The following is a 15,453-nucleotide window of genomic DNA, read 5'->3' as shown; positions in this document are numbered from 1 at the left end:
ACATATGATTTAAATCTCCAAATAATTCATATAAGTAAGTTTGGCCAGGGGTCCAAACATCACATGAATTCATGTGAGACAAGGTTTAAATGAAGTATAAGACTTCATATAATTTACTTAATAGTTTTGGACAATATCAACTACATAAACTAGCCATATTGTCCATTAATTAAACTAGGGCATGATCATGCAAAGTGACCACACCATTTTATTGCATAATCAATTAGTGTAAGTCAAATGTGAGCTATTAGAGGTGGAATTAACTTAATATCTATTTTGGTTGATTTTTAATAATTATTTGAATATGAAAAAGTCCCTGCCTTCTTCTTTTTATAAAATTAATTCTACAACTAATCTGGTCATGGGACCAGTGGCATTTTGTAGATATTTTCATTAGCTTTCCATCAACATAAAATTCATTGAATTTGGTTAAGCCAATTTGAATCTATTGAATTTCAAAGTTTGGGCAGTATTGAAATTCATTTGGAATTGTTTAAATAGAATTTGAATTAAACAGGCCGGCGGGAAAACTAACTGGGCCTAAAGATTTAAAACGGCCCAAGGCCAGCCCACCACGCGTCTGTGCCCGCGTGGGCTGCCTGACAAGGGGGCTCCACCTGTCAGCGGCGTTTAAACACCGAATCGGTACGGGGAGTGTGGAGCGTTGGATTAGATGGCGATCTAACGGCTCTGGGTCGTCGTCGTCGCCGGCGAGAGAAGCTCACGGCGCGGCGAGGGTAGGGGTCGGAGAGCTCACCGTGGCTCCGGCTAGGGTTGGCGGTGTGCTTGACGAAGTTGTGGACGACGGCGAGCCTCCACGGTAGCGGTGGCGTCGCTCGAGGTGGTCGGGATCGCCGGCGATTGCTGCAGGGCTTACGCGGCGGTGATCTCCCGATTGAGCTTGCTCCGGCGACGATTGGGTGAGTGGAGTGGTGGTGGAGAAGCAGTGAGGGGTGGAGACCAAGGTGTTGTGCTCAGATCGACGAGGGGAGCTCGGTATTTATAGAGGCGAGTGAGGGTTGCGGGGCAGTGAGGTGGTCGACCATGGCGCGGCGATTCCAGCGATCGGTCGAGCTAGACGAGGGTGCGGCGGTGCTCTACACGTCCAGGCGAAGCTAATGGCGGTGACGGCGCGGTCGGGCGACGTCGGAATAGCTCGCATTGTTTCCATGTCGGGCGGCGGCATTCACGGGATTTCCTTCTCCTTCTCCGGCGGCGGCGGTCCAGGGTCTGGTTGTGGGCATGTCTGGCGGTGTCGCGGTGGCACGGTGATGCTCAACGGCTAGCAAGCGGGGCCAGGGCGAGCGGGACGGCGCGTGTCCAGTGCTTGTCCACGTGCGACGCGAGCGGCATCCAGGGGCGACCGTGGCACGCTTTCTCCGGCGAGGCTACGGCGTCTACGGCGAGTTGGTCGGTGCTAGGAGATGTAAGAGTGTGCGGTGGCGAGCTTTGGCACGGTGGCCAGGGCAGATAGTGAAGGAGGAGAGGGGGAGGTTGTCGGGGTGGCGACATGGCTGGCATGGCCATGCCCTACCTTGCTCCTCCTCCCTCCTAGGGTTACTATGCTTCATTAAGGTTTAGAGGGGGCAAGGGGACCATTTAGAATAGGTTGGGGTAGATTAGGATGGTGGTAGATCACTATTTCAAATAGTGTCAAATAGTTCCATAGTTGTAATTTGTGAATTTTGTCCAATTTTGGTTTAATTCAAATGGTTGACCAATTTGAATTGTGTGTGTTTAGTTGAGTTGTATTTGACCAGAGATGATGAGAGGTGGTGGTGGAAAAGTTTAATTCAAAGATTTGCAAAAATTGATAAGTGTGAGATTGTTGAACTTAATAAAAAGTTGCAACTTTGGATGAGCATAGCTAATGATCAAGAAAGATTTTGGCATGGTGATCTTTACAAAAAGTGTTCACCTTGATGTTGACTTGGAAGTGGTGCAAAGAGTTAGCAAGGTTTGGTTTGAGAAAATTGAATTGCAATGGCTCAAAGTAGTGATCAGGCTATAATTTGCAGAATTGACCATTATCATATGTGAGCTGAAATTTATTTGAATTGTGATTCTTTGATTCCAAAAGTTGTAATAAGTGTTTAGTAACATTATTCAACTAATGGTGAAGACCAAATTGGTCTAGGGTCAAAATTTATAAAAATGCCATCGAGCATATGTGAGGGTTTTTAGGGTTTTGCATTTATTTGATTTTCTTTCTCTCTTTGATTTATTTGGTTGGTGATCTTCATATGATCACATTAGGGTTTTAGAGTATAGCACTGTTGACTGCCAAAACCCACCGGCGGGCAGCGGCCTTGTCAACACTGTAGAGCCGGGGGGAGCCTAGAGCTGCGGCTGGCTGAGACCCCTCCGAGCGACGGCCCGCAATGCTCTTCTGGTCACACGCGGCGTTGCGAAGTGCAAGGGCGTGCCACCTGACCTATACCTGGTCGGGGAAGGTGATGAGGTTGCCTCGCTTAGTTTCTGCAGGGCATACATGTAAACATTAAATACGAGCCTCGATCGGCTCTCAGGTTATCCTGTGAATCGGCTCAAAGAGCCGATCCACCCATGATCCGTGCGGGGTGCACGGATACTTGGCGGTCCTGCTTGATCAAGATGAAGCTAATGAGATCTACGACGATTTAGGGTTTTCACCGCATAACCGGATCATCCTACTCCGGAGTTGGGCCTTGCGGCCACGCACGGTGCTCGTAAGCCGATCCTAAACAAGGCCGGAAAACCAACATGAAGTTGATCCTAGGAACATCCCGTTTAGGACTTGCGAACGCCACCCTACGTGCCACCTGGATCCTCCCCCATTGTAAGGCCAAACTATTGCAGATATTAAACTAATCCTTGTAGAACAAGGAGCAATCGTAACGGATCAGATCTACTAAATAATGATCAAGCGGGGTGCCGCCCCCACACCGAGATAGGCGTGAGGGCGGCTAGATATGCAAGGGTTGCACTACGTAAGCATGCTTAAACGAAGAACAATGCTAACCCTAACACATCTAATGATAACTACGTTGCTCGCCATCAAAAGCGCTTCGAGTACGAGCAACGCATGAACAACGTGGGGCTTGTGCTTGCCTAGATCGCAAGATGCGATCTAGGCAGCATGTCGCTTACGATAGAAACCCTCGAGACGAAGGAGTTGGCGATGCGCCGAGATTGGTTTGTTTTTGGGGTTGAACGTGAGTTGTTGTTTATTCCATAAACCCTAGGTACATATTTATAGTCCAGGGGACTTTCTAATGTGGGCATGCACTGAACCGTGCACGACTAAGATTCTATCTCTAAACTAAAATAGGTCTAATATGTTACAGATACACGGGCGATTAAGCCCAACAGGCCGATTCATATAATTCTCCACGTATATTTCCTTAAGCCCATCTTGACTGCGGCCCACCTCTGACTCGGTCAAATCTTGGTGATAACACATGCCCCCCTGGTTTTGGAATTGGTAATTCCAAAATCACTCTGCTTTCCTTCATCGGGTCATGTCGTGGCAGAACCGTCGCGAGTATCCCTCATGATGATGCCTTGCCTTCTCAACTTCTCCGCGTGACCCGGCAGTTTTTTTTTTTCTTTTAGGCACCACTTCCTCGGAAAGCTCGCTGTGGCATTGAATTTCCACTATATCCTCCTTTGATTTAACCGCTCTGAACAGTTCTCCTTTGTATCTCCTCCGCATTAGCACTCCAAAAACCCTCCCAGCCACCATGTCTTCCTCCTCCTCTGCTCCATCGGATCTTGCTAGCCAATCCTCCACGTCCCGTGAGCCGACGCCGGAGTACGACGCGGCGGCGGTCCATGCAGCCAACACCCGCCGCGCCATTGCGGCAGGGGAGGAATCAGACCACGACTTCGCCGTCTGGTCCGAGGACGACCAGTCCTTGACGGACGGGGAGAGCGACCTCCGCTTCCTCGCCGTTGGGGAAACGGAAGAGGGGAGTGACGACGACAGCTTCTCCTGCGACTTCACTTCTTCCGGGGAGGAGGAGGAGCGAGGAAGAGGAGGAGGAGGACGACGACGAGGGCTCCTCCGACGAGCCGCCGGCCAAGCGGTTCCGCCCTTGGCCGGGCAATCCGAGCGACTTCGACGGCGACGAGGACGGCGCTGACGAAGAAGATGAAGACAACGAGGGCCCGGTCGGCGGCCATTGGAGCGACGACGAGCCCGCCGGGAGCGGCGCCAATAGTGGCGACGCCGGCGGCGACGAGGGCGGTGATGGCCCATAGATAGGACCTCTAGAATAGGGCCGGTAGTAGTAGATGGGGCAGTGGATCCCCTAGCATTCCCCTTTTGAGAGCAATTAGCTCCTTATGTAAGAAATCTCCTCTTAATCAATGAAGAACTTTTCCCCAATCTTGATTTTGCCGATTCCTTTTAATTGAGCCGATTCTCTCTTCTACTGACCTTGCCGATTCGTCCCCTTTGCCAATGCGTAATGAGCCGATAACAACGCACCGGTCCTTCAACAGAGCAATCTACCAGGCCTGCTGCCCCAGAGCCTCGGCCAACGCAAAACGGAGACGAGGATACGCGCATGAGCTGTGCGGACTGGGCCTCGATCGTGTGCGGGAAGTCCCTTATGCGGCGTCGGCCGATTTGAACACAAATCGGCTTCTCCGAGCGGAAAGCCTTCAAGGTGAGCTGCCCCCCGAGCTCTTACTCGAGGCGAGAATGTGCCACGGCCGATCCTCTTTCTTCCTCCGACAGTCGATAATCTTTCGTTTCAGCTGCACTAGCCCCACAGATTGGAAATCCTGGATTTGGTGAAGGCTTGACAATCCTCGCACAACTAGAGTCGATGGCTACGCATCGGCTGTTTCTTGATTCTGAAGTCGATGCCTGCTGCATCGGCTGTGCTCGAAAATTTTCGAATTTTCACTTTTATTTTTACGGCCGACCTGTGCATCGGCCCCCATATTCCAATACCCATCAACAAAAGATGAGACGCTTCTGTTGCATATCCTCGTATTTTCATATACCTGGGTGCCCCCCCGAGCCGATTCTGTCAAGAAAATTGATGGTATCGGCTCTGTTGGATAACATGTTGAACCCAGGCAGAAAGGTAGGTGAGGATAATTTTGGCCGATTGCTGGAATCGGCCTCCACGTTGCTTGCTCGTTGAAGGTCTTGTAAGTTCCCTTCGTAAATTTTTGGGGCCGATCACAAGGATCAGCCTCTCCTGGTTTGCTCATTGGTTTGATCTTGCTACTTGGTCAGGCTGGATGAAACCAACCCAACCTCTGACTTGATGCGCCTGCTGTCGTCCACCTTGAGTGCTCCGTAGAGTCGTGGAGGGCTAAGCTCTGTCGGCAAGACGAGTACCATGTTTGTGCCAGCCGATGTCTCATCATCGGCTTTCCTCTGTTTGGGGCGCCACTCCATTTTCCGTGGACGACCCTCTTCGTCCAGGGTTCGCTGAACTTTTGCAGCCAGATCAGGCCGTGCCTTCCTTAGCGTATGCAGGTACAACCTTTCGGCCTCCTCCAGGCCGCGCAATCGCTGAACCCTGCGCTTTTGGGAACGGCTGAGTCCGTCAGGGCACCACCTTGGCCGGTGGTACTGTCTTCTTCCACTTCTCCCTCGTCTTCGAATCCTCAAGATCTGCCCAGCGAGGTGACTCAGCGCGTTTGCTTTGTGACGGGAGAGGCCCTAGGCGCTCGAACACGGACACGTTGGCTGCCTTCTTCTTTTTCGATTGCATTACAGGCAATTGCCGATTGTGGGCAATCGGCTCATTCCTGAATCCCAGCGAGTGTGCGAAGAAGGGCAGTCCCAATGCTCGGCGTTATCGTCTTGCTCCCTTGATGCTTCCGTGGCATAGCGCTCGTGCTCCTCCTCATCGTGATCCTGCAGACGATATCTTCGGCTTCTCTAGCCAAACGATCTTCTCTATCACCGTAATTGGGTCGCCGGCGTTGACCATACTCGACTAACATATTTGTTGAGGAGGTGATCGAGAGAGGGTCGCTGATATCTTATATTCTTCACCTCTCCCTCTCGTGACATAGCGCTTGCCATCATGACGGAGCCGATCGCGTGGAGCGGCCTCTTCGTATCCTTGCTGTGAGAGCAGCTGCCCTCATCTCCATCTTTGCCAGAGTGGTTTCCAGGTCCTACCATGTTGATGCTGAGCGAGGGACCTGGCTGGCAACCTTCAGGGTAGGTGATTTCCACCATGTTAACGGCGGGGAAGGGTTGGGTGTCGACCTTCATGGCGTGCTGGTTGAAAATTAGCCGCCCCTTCTCTATCGCCGCTTGGATGTGCTGACGCCACACCGGCAGTCGTTGGTGGCATGGGAAAGCGAGTTGTGGAATTTGCAATACGGCTTTCCATTTAGCTCTTTCGCCGTGGGGAACTTGAGACCTTCAGGAATCGTCAACTGTTTCTCCTTGAGCAGGAGGTCGAAGATTTGTTCAGTCTTGGTTACGTCAAAATCAAATCCCCTGGGCGGCCCTGGTGGCTTTACCCATTTGCAGGCCACGGGGGTTCCCCCCTGAGTCCACTCAGCCACTGCTACCTCTTGGCCTCCCGCAGGCACTTCATCCTCTTCCGTATCGACCATAACTATTGCACGTTTGAACTTGTCTTGGTACAGGTCGGGGTGGCGCTGTTCATATGCTGATAGTTTCTGAACCATGTGCGCCAGCGAGGGATAATCTGCTTGGGAGGCCATGTCCTTGAGCTGTGTTGCAAGGCCTGCTATTGCCAACTCGACTGCTTCCTTTTCAGTTATACGAACCGAATAACATCGGTTCCTAAGATTCCTGAAGCGCTGGATGTATTCTGTCACCGTTTCTCCGCGCTTCGACGTAGTTGTGCTAGATCGGCAATGCCGGACTCGGAAGCTTCTGAATGGTATTGCATATGGAACTGTTCTTCCAATTGCTTCCAAGACTCGGATGGAATTTGCTGGCAGAGAGGTGTACCACCCAAAAGCCGATCCCGTGAGGGACTGTGAAAAGAGCCTCACGCGTAGCTGATCCGACACTGAAGCCGGTCCTAGTTGAGCCAAATATCGGCTGACGTGCTCGATGGAGCTGGAGCCATCTGATCCACTGAATTTGGAGAAGTCAGGAACCGATATTTAGGTGGCAGCGGGATCATCTCGTAATCGTCAGGGTACGGCTTGGAATAGCCGACTCGCCCTTCTTTTCGGCATCATGCCGAACTGGTCTCTCGGTATGGTGCTGATCCGATCCGCTGTGTCTGGCCGTAGGAGTTGCACTACGAAGATTTGCCGGGGTGGCGTACTTGGCCTGCCATGTTTGCTTTTCCGGCTACGAGCCGGCTACGGGAGCTGGGCTCGGGAGTTTCGTCGGTGTGGCGTATTTAGTTAGCCACGTCTGTTCTGTCGCCGACGTTCCTCCTGTCTTCGCCGGAGTCCCCGATGTTGCGGCCTGGTTTGTGAGTGCCCAGTCACCACAATCCGGCACATACATGCACGCGTATCCTTGAGGGATCTCCTTAGGCGCCTCCATTAAGAGCCGGTAGTCACCGGGGTCGCCACCAATTCCGTAGACGAGGAATGCCGGTGTAGTCGGCACTTCAGCTGGTGCTGCCAACGCAAACGGCAGCGGTGGACGGGACTGGAAAGGCAACTCTCCTTGATGAGTCCCGAGAGCTGGTCCTGACGGCGAGTGCTGGTGGCTCATGATCTCCTGGATCACGCGCGGAGCGACACGCTCCGAGCACGTTGACCAAGTTCTCGAGTGGCGGTGTAGCGAGTGAGCCACCGGGTAGTTGATCTCCTGCCGCAGACCCCCGGTGCGTTCCTCCGACGGGGAAGAGAGGTCTATCCCATCGAGTGCACCTTCCGGTGAGAACCCCTTCCATCCGATGCCACCGAACGGGTTCTCCGAAAAGAGCCGATGAGGTCGGCTTCGAGGGTAGCCTTGATCTCGTTGTATTGCTTCTTGAGGTCGTCGAGCGGATCCTCGTAGGTGACTGGCGTGCCGTCCGCCATCTCGGATGTAGATGGCGATGTGGTTGATGTAGACGATTGTCCCACCGGCGTGCCGGAATGTGTTGATCGCCAAAACCCACCGGCGGGCAGCGGCCTTGTCAACACCGTAGAGCCGGGGGAGCCTAGAGCTGCGGCTGGCTGAGACCCCTCCGAGCGACGGCCCGCAATGCTCTTCTCGGTCACACGCGGCGTTGCGGCGTGCAGGCGTGCCACCTGACCTATACCTGGTCGGGAAGGTGATGAGGTTGCCTCGCTTAGTTTCCTGCAGGGCATACATGTAAACATTAAATACGAGCCTCGATCGGCTCTCAGGTTATCCTGTGAATCGGCTCAAAGAGCCGATCCACCCATGATCCGTGCGGGGTGCACGGATACTTGGCGGTCCTGCTTGATCAAGATGAAGCTAATGAGATCTACGACGATTTAGGGTTTTCACCGCATAACCGGATCATCCTACTCCAGGTTGGGCCTTGCGGCCACGCACGGTGCTCGTAAGCCGATCCTAAACAAGGCCGAGAAAACCAACATGAAGTTGATCCTAGGAACATCCCGTTTAGGACTTGCGAACGCCACCCTACGTGCCACCGGATCCTCCCCCCATTGTAAGGCCAAACTATTGCAGATATTAAACTAATCCTTGTAGAACAAGGAGCAATCGTAACGGATCAGATCTACTAAATAATGATCAAGCGGGTGCCGCCCCACACCTGAGATAGGCGTGAGGGCGGCTAGATATGCAAGGGTTGCACTACGTAAGCATGCTTAAACGAAGAACAATGCTAACCCTAACACATCTAATGATAACTACGTTGCTCGCCATCAAAAGCGCTTCAATACGAGCAACGCATGAACAACGTGGGGCTTGTGCTGCCTAGATCGCAAGATGCGATCTAGGCAGCATGTCGCTTACCTGATAGAAACCCTCGAGACGAAGGAGTTGGCGATGCGCCGAGATTGGTTTGTTTTTGGGGTTGAACGTGAGTTGTTGTTTATTCCATAAACCCTAGGTACATATTTATAGTCCAGGGGACTTTCTAATGTGGGCATGCACTGAACCGTGCACGACTAAGATTCTATCTCTAAACTAAAATAGGTCTAATATGTTACAGATACACGGGCAATTAAGCCCAACAGGCCGATTCATATAATTCTCCACGTATATTTCCTTAAGCCCATCTTGACTGCGGCCCACCTCTGACTCGGTCAAATCTTGGTGATAACAAGCACATACAAGTAATAATAATCATCATGGCATATCAATCAAGTGCACAAGTCCTATGCATGGCACTATATGAAATTTAAAAAGTTTTTGTTGGTTTGAAATTTTGCTCTCTGGAATTCTCTAACTTTCTTTTTATTGAAATTTGGGATGTTACAATCTCAGATCTGACAAACCAAGGATAGCTGAACCATGCCACACGAGCAAGGTGACAAGTAAAAAAGAGATGTATGTCTGTTTCTTCTACAGCACACCTGGAACACAGAGTGCTTATGTGAGTGGAATACTTACCTGTTCTTGCTCCTGTCGGCACTGCTCTTCTTAGAAGTCTCCATCCAAATGTCTGCACTCTCGGAGTCAATTTTTTATTTCGCCAAATCTGTTGCAGGAGACGAACTGTTGCAGGATGTACTTGTCTTGGAGCCGGTTCGCCTCGTTCCCGCAATCTCTTTAAGCAAGCACGATATGCGCTTTTGGTGTTACATTTACCTGATGGTGTGAGTCTCCAGCATAAGATATCTTTCTCTTCAGAGTTGATAAGAGGAGTTTGTTTAATGATTGTAGCAAAGGGTTGTTGGAAAAGATTATCAATAAGTTGAGTGTTCCATGCCTTTTGCTCCGGGAGCCACAGATCCCTAACATAGGCCGGGTAAATATAGCCTGTTTCTTGAATTATGAGATAATCATATATAGCAGACCACTGTTGACACCAGGGAGTGCTCCAAACAGATATGCCTTCTTGTGTTATTTGGTAAAAGCAATGGGTTTTCAGAATGGGAAGCACTTTGTGGATTGAGGCCCAAAAGGCTGATTTAGGAACATTTGGATTTGGGCGCCAAATAGATGAGTCATGAAAGTATTTGGATTTGAGAACAGCATGTAAGAGATCATTAGGAGCCTCCGCAATTCTCCAGGCCGCCATAAGGATTAGGGCCTGGTTCATGGCTTGGATGTTGCAGATACCCAAACCGCCTTCATTTTTGGGTGCACATATGTCCTTCCATGCCCGGAGACACATGGCCTTCGAGTTTTCTTCTTCTCTTACCCCCGTCCACCAGAAATTGCAAATAATAGCATTAAGTTTGGCTATGAATTTCTTGGAGAAGAGAATGTTTGACATGTAGTAAACGGGGATAGAAGAGAACACATATTTAATGAGTTCTAGCCTAGCAGCATGTGAAAGCTTATCTGCCTTGTAGGTGTTGACTTTAGACTTGAATTTGTCGAAGACAAAATTGTAAGCACTTGCTCTATCTTTCCCAGGAATGACGAGAGGGTGTCCAAGATGGATGAAGTTGTTGTCTATGTTGGGAACATGAAATATTTGTTTGATTGACTGCATGGTGCTTGGAGGGACATGTTTACTGAAGATGATACCTGACTTAGACCAGTTTGGAACTTGTCCCGACCTTTCACAGAAATCATGGAGAATGGCGTTCATACGAGTTGCCTCCTGCATTGTAGCCTGTCCACAAACCAATAGATCATCTGCAAAAAGAAGAGAGTGGATTGGAGGGCAATTTGGCCCTAAAGATATGCCTGCAAGAGAGTTAGTCATCATGGCTTCCTGGAGCGCAATGGAAAGTTCATTAATTGCAAGAACGAATAAATAAGGAGATAAAGGGCACCCTTGCCTAATACCCCTGTCTCCTCTGAATTTTGCAAAAGGTTGGCCATTAATAACTACAGAGAAAGTTGGCGAAGAGACACAAGCATAGACCAAATTTATGAAATGAACATGTAGACCTTTGCGAGCAAGGGCTGCAACTATGAAATTCCATTCAAGTCTGTCGAAAGCTTTTGCAAGATCTATTTTTAGCATAAAAGCTTGATTCTTCCAGGAGCTTAAAGCAAAGGAGTGCGTTATTTCTTGAGCAATGATGATATTGTTTCTAATACGCCTACCTTTAATGAAAGCTTGCTGAGAAGGATGAACATAGTCAGGTAAGTGAGGTTTGAGTCTATTCGCTAGGCATTTAGCAATAATTTTATAAATGACATTACAAAGACTAATGGGCCTGTAATCTGCAGGAACTAAAGGAACAAGCTTTTTTGGAATCAAAGCAATATGAGTGTCATTAATATGGGATGGCATGACACCTGTTTGGAAGAAGTTTCTTACCAAGTGCACAACATCTTGTTCTATCCACGACCATGCTGCAATGTAGAATTCTACATTGAATCCATCCGGCCCTGGAGACGCATTTCGCTTCATATCCTTGAGTGTCTCCCAAATCTCCCGGCTATCCGGAATTGAGTAGGTGTAATCTTGACTTTCTTGCGGGATTTGGGATCCAAGAAAAGGCCTGCCATTGTTAGCATTTGGAGAGGCAAAAAGAGATCTGAAGTAGTTGACGAAAGTATTGCTAATCTGCTCTGGCATGAACTGCATAACATTATTTTCATCTTTGATTGATATAATAGTATTCCTCCTCCTACGTTTGATAATGGCATGGTGAAAAAATGTTGTGTTTCTATCTCCATCTTTAGCCCATTGTTTCTTTGCTCGTTGCATATAAGAATCGGTTAGTTTGGTCATAGTTTGTTCATACCTGTTGGCCAAAGCTGCTTCAATTGCATGGTCTTGTTGTTGCAACGGCTTCATTTGGATTTGCTTTATTTGATCTTCTATATTGTGTAGTTCCTGCTGCAACGGCTTTTTCTTCTTGCACCAAATTTTTAGGGCTCCTGCAAGGTGATTAGTTCTGGCCGAGAAAGATTTATTTGCGGATGAAGACCATGCAGATTTTGCAAGAGATTGAAAGTCCTGCTCTTTTAGGCACCAATTCTCAAATTTGAAAGAACATTTAACTTTCCGAATAGGACCATCAGTAGATAGTAAAATAGGCGCATGATCACTAAGGGTATGAATAAGAGGCATATTATAAACATTTGACACCGGATAAGCATGGCACCATTCAACATTAACTAAACACCGATCAAGCCTTTGATAGATAGGATTTGAAGAAAAGCGCCTATTTGTCCAAGTATAAGCAGGACCACTAAAACCCAAGTCAAATAAGCCACAATGTTTCACAAAAGCACGAAAAGCATTCATACGGGGACGATTCAGATTTGGGGAGCTTTTTTCCATATCATACAGCAGGTCATTCATATCCCCAATACAAAGCATCGGTATACTAGGGTTATCATAAACAAAAGTGGCCACTTGATCCCAAATCTGGCTAGTCTCGCGATGATAGGGATCGCCATAAATACAAACAAGACCAAAATGTTGATTACTAGTACTATTTACACATTTAGCTAGGATAACATGGAAATTAGCACTAAGAACATGCATTTGTAAATCACTCGTCCACATTAGCCACAAGCCACCAGAGCGTCCCCGAGAAGGAACCACAACACTATCAGACATATCAAACCGAGTAGTAAGATCAGAAGGCTTTACCTTGGAAGATTTAATTTCAGAAACAAATATTATTTGAGCTTTTGCGGAGTGGATCATCCTGGCAAGGTGGCACATTTTTGTACCGCCAAGGCTCTTGCCATGCCTTGGCAGTTCCAACCTATGGCTTTCATGGCGCCCGTGGCGCCTTACAGGCTGGCGCCGCTGCCTCTTGATTCAGGTACATGTTCTCGCCCCCATGTGCAATGAAAATGATGCTCCCCTCAGTCTCCATCTCAGGCCGCATCTCCCCTAGCTCCAACTGATCTGCCGGCAGGGACCTTATCGAGACAGACACCTCCGACAAAGACATCCAGATTACCACCTGGAGCCCTGTATTCTTTCTCAGGAACAGCACCGACTGAGATTTCGAGTTACAGCGGCCAACTGCGCACGGCTTAAGACGCGAAAGAGCCAAATCAGGCATGGATCCGCCTCCCAAGGAGGGAGGTTCCATTTGGGGACTTTCTGAATAGCTGTGTCAAGTAAACTACCAGCGACTTCAGGGTGGGATGTGAGGACGATCACCTGCAGTGGAAATCGGGAGAGGGGTTCTAGGAGGAAGGTGTTTGAAATGGGGAATCAGATCTAGATGAGGAAGAAGGTCTTTTGCGTGGAGGTTTGAAGGGGGTTATCAGTAATTGTGGAGATGATTGAAGGGGGATTGGTGGAGGAGAAGTCAGGGGACTCACTGGAATCAAGGAAGGGAAGAAAGATTGGGATAATTAGAGGAAGAAGATCGGCATCTCGCCATTCTCCGGCATGTCGCCAAACGCCATACGGCACCACTCTAGAAAGAAACTCGCAGCAGAGCTACTCCTGATTTGCATAGCTACGCAGGATTGTTACATACACTGTCTCGCACTTATAGATTCCTTTTTGAAAAATGTCTTACTACTAGACAACAACATGTGTGGTAGGCGCACAAGGAGATGGCACGGCGCACAAGGATGTGGTCGGGTTGACTGACTTGCAGCCATTTCCTAGTGGAGAGTGGAAAGTTTGCTCGACATACAGGGACGAGTCCTAGCGACAGGTCAAATTTCCTGCAGTACATTGCAGTTTTTTCTTGTGAAAAGTAAATGATCAAAATACAACTGCAAAGTCAATAGCCGGCCCTTTGGAGAAGTACTTTATCCATTGTAATTTCCATTTCTGCGCAAAAAATAATAATTAAATTTCCATTGTAGTATGTCTAAAGTGGAGCGTGCTGCACTTCTACCACAAGTAGCTGGCCTTTTTTAAGAAGATCGGATGATGTCGTGACAATATACCTGTATGCCTGCGCCCCCAAACCGTCTAACAACGGCATCGGATTGAGCGTTTTAGAGGGAGGACGTGTTTTGTTCGTGCCACGTTTGAGGGACGTCGCTTCCCAGTCGCGTCCCCCCAAACGTTCTTTCCAAATAAATATTAGTGCACGGAAATAAAGGTTTTCTCAAATTTGATTATATATTACAAAGTTTGAAAGAAAAATGCTAGATCTAAACCCTAGCCTACTGGCCACCAGGCGGTGCGTTCGGCGTTCGACGGCCCCGTCCCGTCGTCACCTCCCCTCCGCCGTAGTTCCTGCTGCGCTCGCCGCCTCTCCATGCGTAGGGCTGAGGCCAGACGCCGCTGCTCTAGCAGCGCGTCGTCGCCTGCTCTCCCCTGCTGCGCCGCCTGGACGGAGAGCTCGACAGCGCGGCGAATCTGTGCCCCTTCACGGGCATTTGCGTCGTCCTGGAGCTTTTTCTCCGACTCGAAGGACTCGACGAGCGTGCGTTGCTGATCGGCCGTCTCGCCCGGGTGCGGCCCGTCGTCGTCGGACCACTCGAAGTCGTCGTCGTCGTCCTGCTCCGCATCCTCCTCCTCTGCCTAGGCCTCCTCCTCCTCCTCCTCCTCCTTCATTCGCGCCTCCAGGCGCAACGCCAACGCGTCGGCCTACGCCGCCAACGCATCCGCCCGCCTCCCCCAGGACGCCTCCGTTGCTGCCAGCGCCGCCTACCGCTGCTGACGCTCCTCCACCGCCAGCTGCTGCTGGTGCTCCATCGCCTCCCGCCGCCGACGCTCGATCGCCTCTCGCCGTTCACGGTACTGCGCCTCCTGCTCCTCGCGCTGGCGTCGGTGCTCATCACATCACCGCTGGCCAATCTCCTTCATCCGGCGCCGCCACGCCTCTTCTGCCGTGGCGGCGTCGAACGCCACAATGGTGTCCGCCAGCGCCTCCTCCTTCCACTCAGTGTTCTTCTCACCTGCGGGGTCTCCCGCTGCTGACGGGCCCGCTGCTCGATTGCCTCCCGCCGCTGCCGCCGCTCTGCACGCCAAAGCTCCGTCCCGCGCCGCCATGGAGCGGCGGCGATGTCGAACTGCGAATCCGGTGGTGGAGATGGTGGTGGAGGAGACGGCGGTGGAGGGAACTGGCCATCGCCGGGGCGGTTCATTATTGCGCAGTGTTGTTCGAGCGACGAGGGCTGTGCTTGTGGCGGAGAAAGGGGTGCCGACGGCTGTGGTGGCTGCCATTGAGCCGGGGGGGGGGGGGGTTATAGACGCTAGCGTCGGGAAGAAAGCGCGGAAAGAGGTGGGAAGAAAGCGCGGGAACGCGCAGTGGCGTGCGAACACCGACGACGCGTGGAGGCTGCGCCCCTCCTTCCCCTGCTCCGTCGCTCGGTGAGCACGCGCGACGCTGGGTTGCCGATCTTTCAAGCGTTCTTGATGCAGCAGGTGGAGGTGTTCCAACCATGATCAACGCCCCCATCGCTCTCTCGTGGTGCTTCAAGGTTTTCTGCCTCCATGGCCGATTGCTGCAAAGGTAGGCCACCCCTTGCTGCCATCCTCTATGGAAGCAAAGGAATTCGAGCGACGGGAG

The sequence above is a fragment of the Lolium rigidum genome, chromosome 7 (genome assembly GCF_022539505.1).
Source record: "Lolium rigidum isolate FL_2022 chromosome 7, APGP_CSIRO_Lrig_0.1, whole genome shotgun sequence".
In the NCBI taxonomy this organism is placed as follows: Eukaryota; Viridiplantae; Streptophyta; class Magnoliopsida; order Poales; family Poaceae; genus Lolium; species Lolium rigidum.
Note: the sequence above shows the minus strand (reverse complement) of the source record.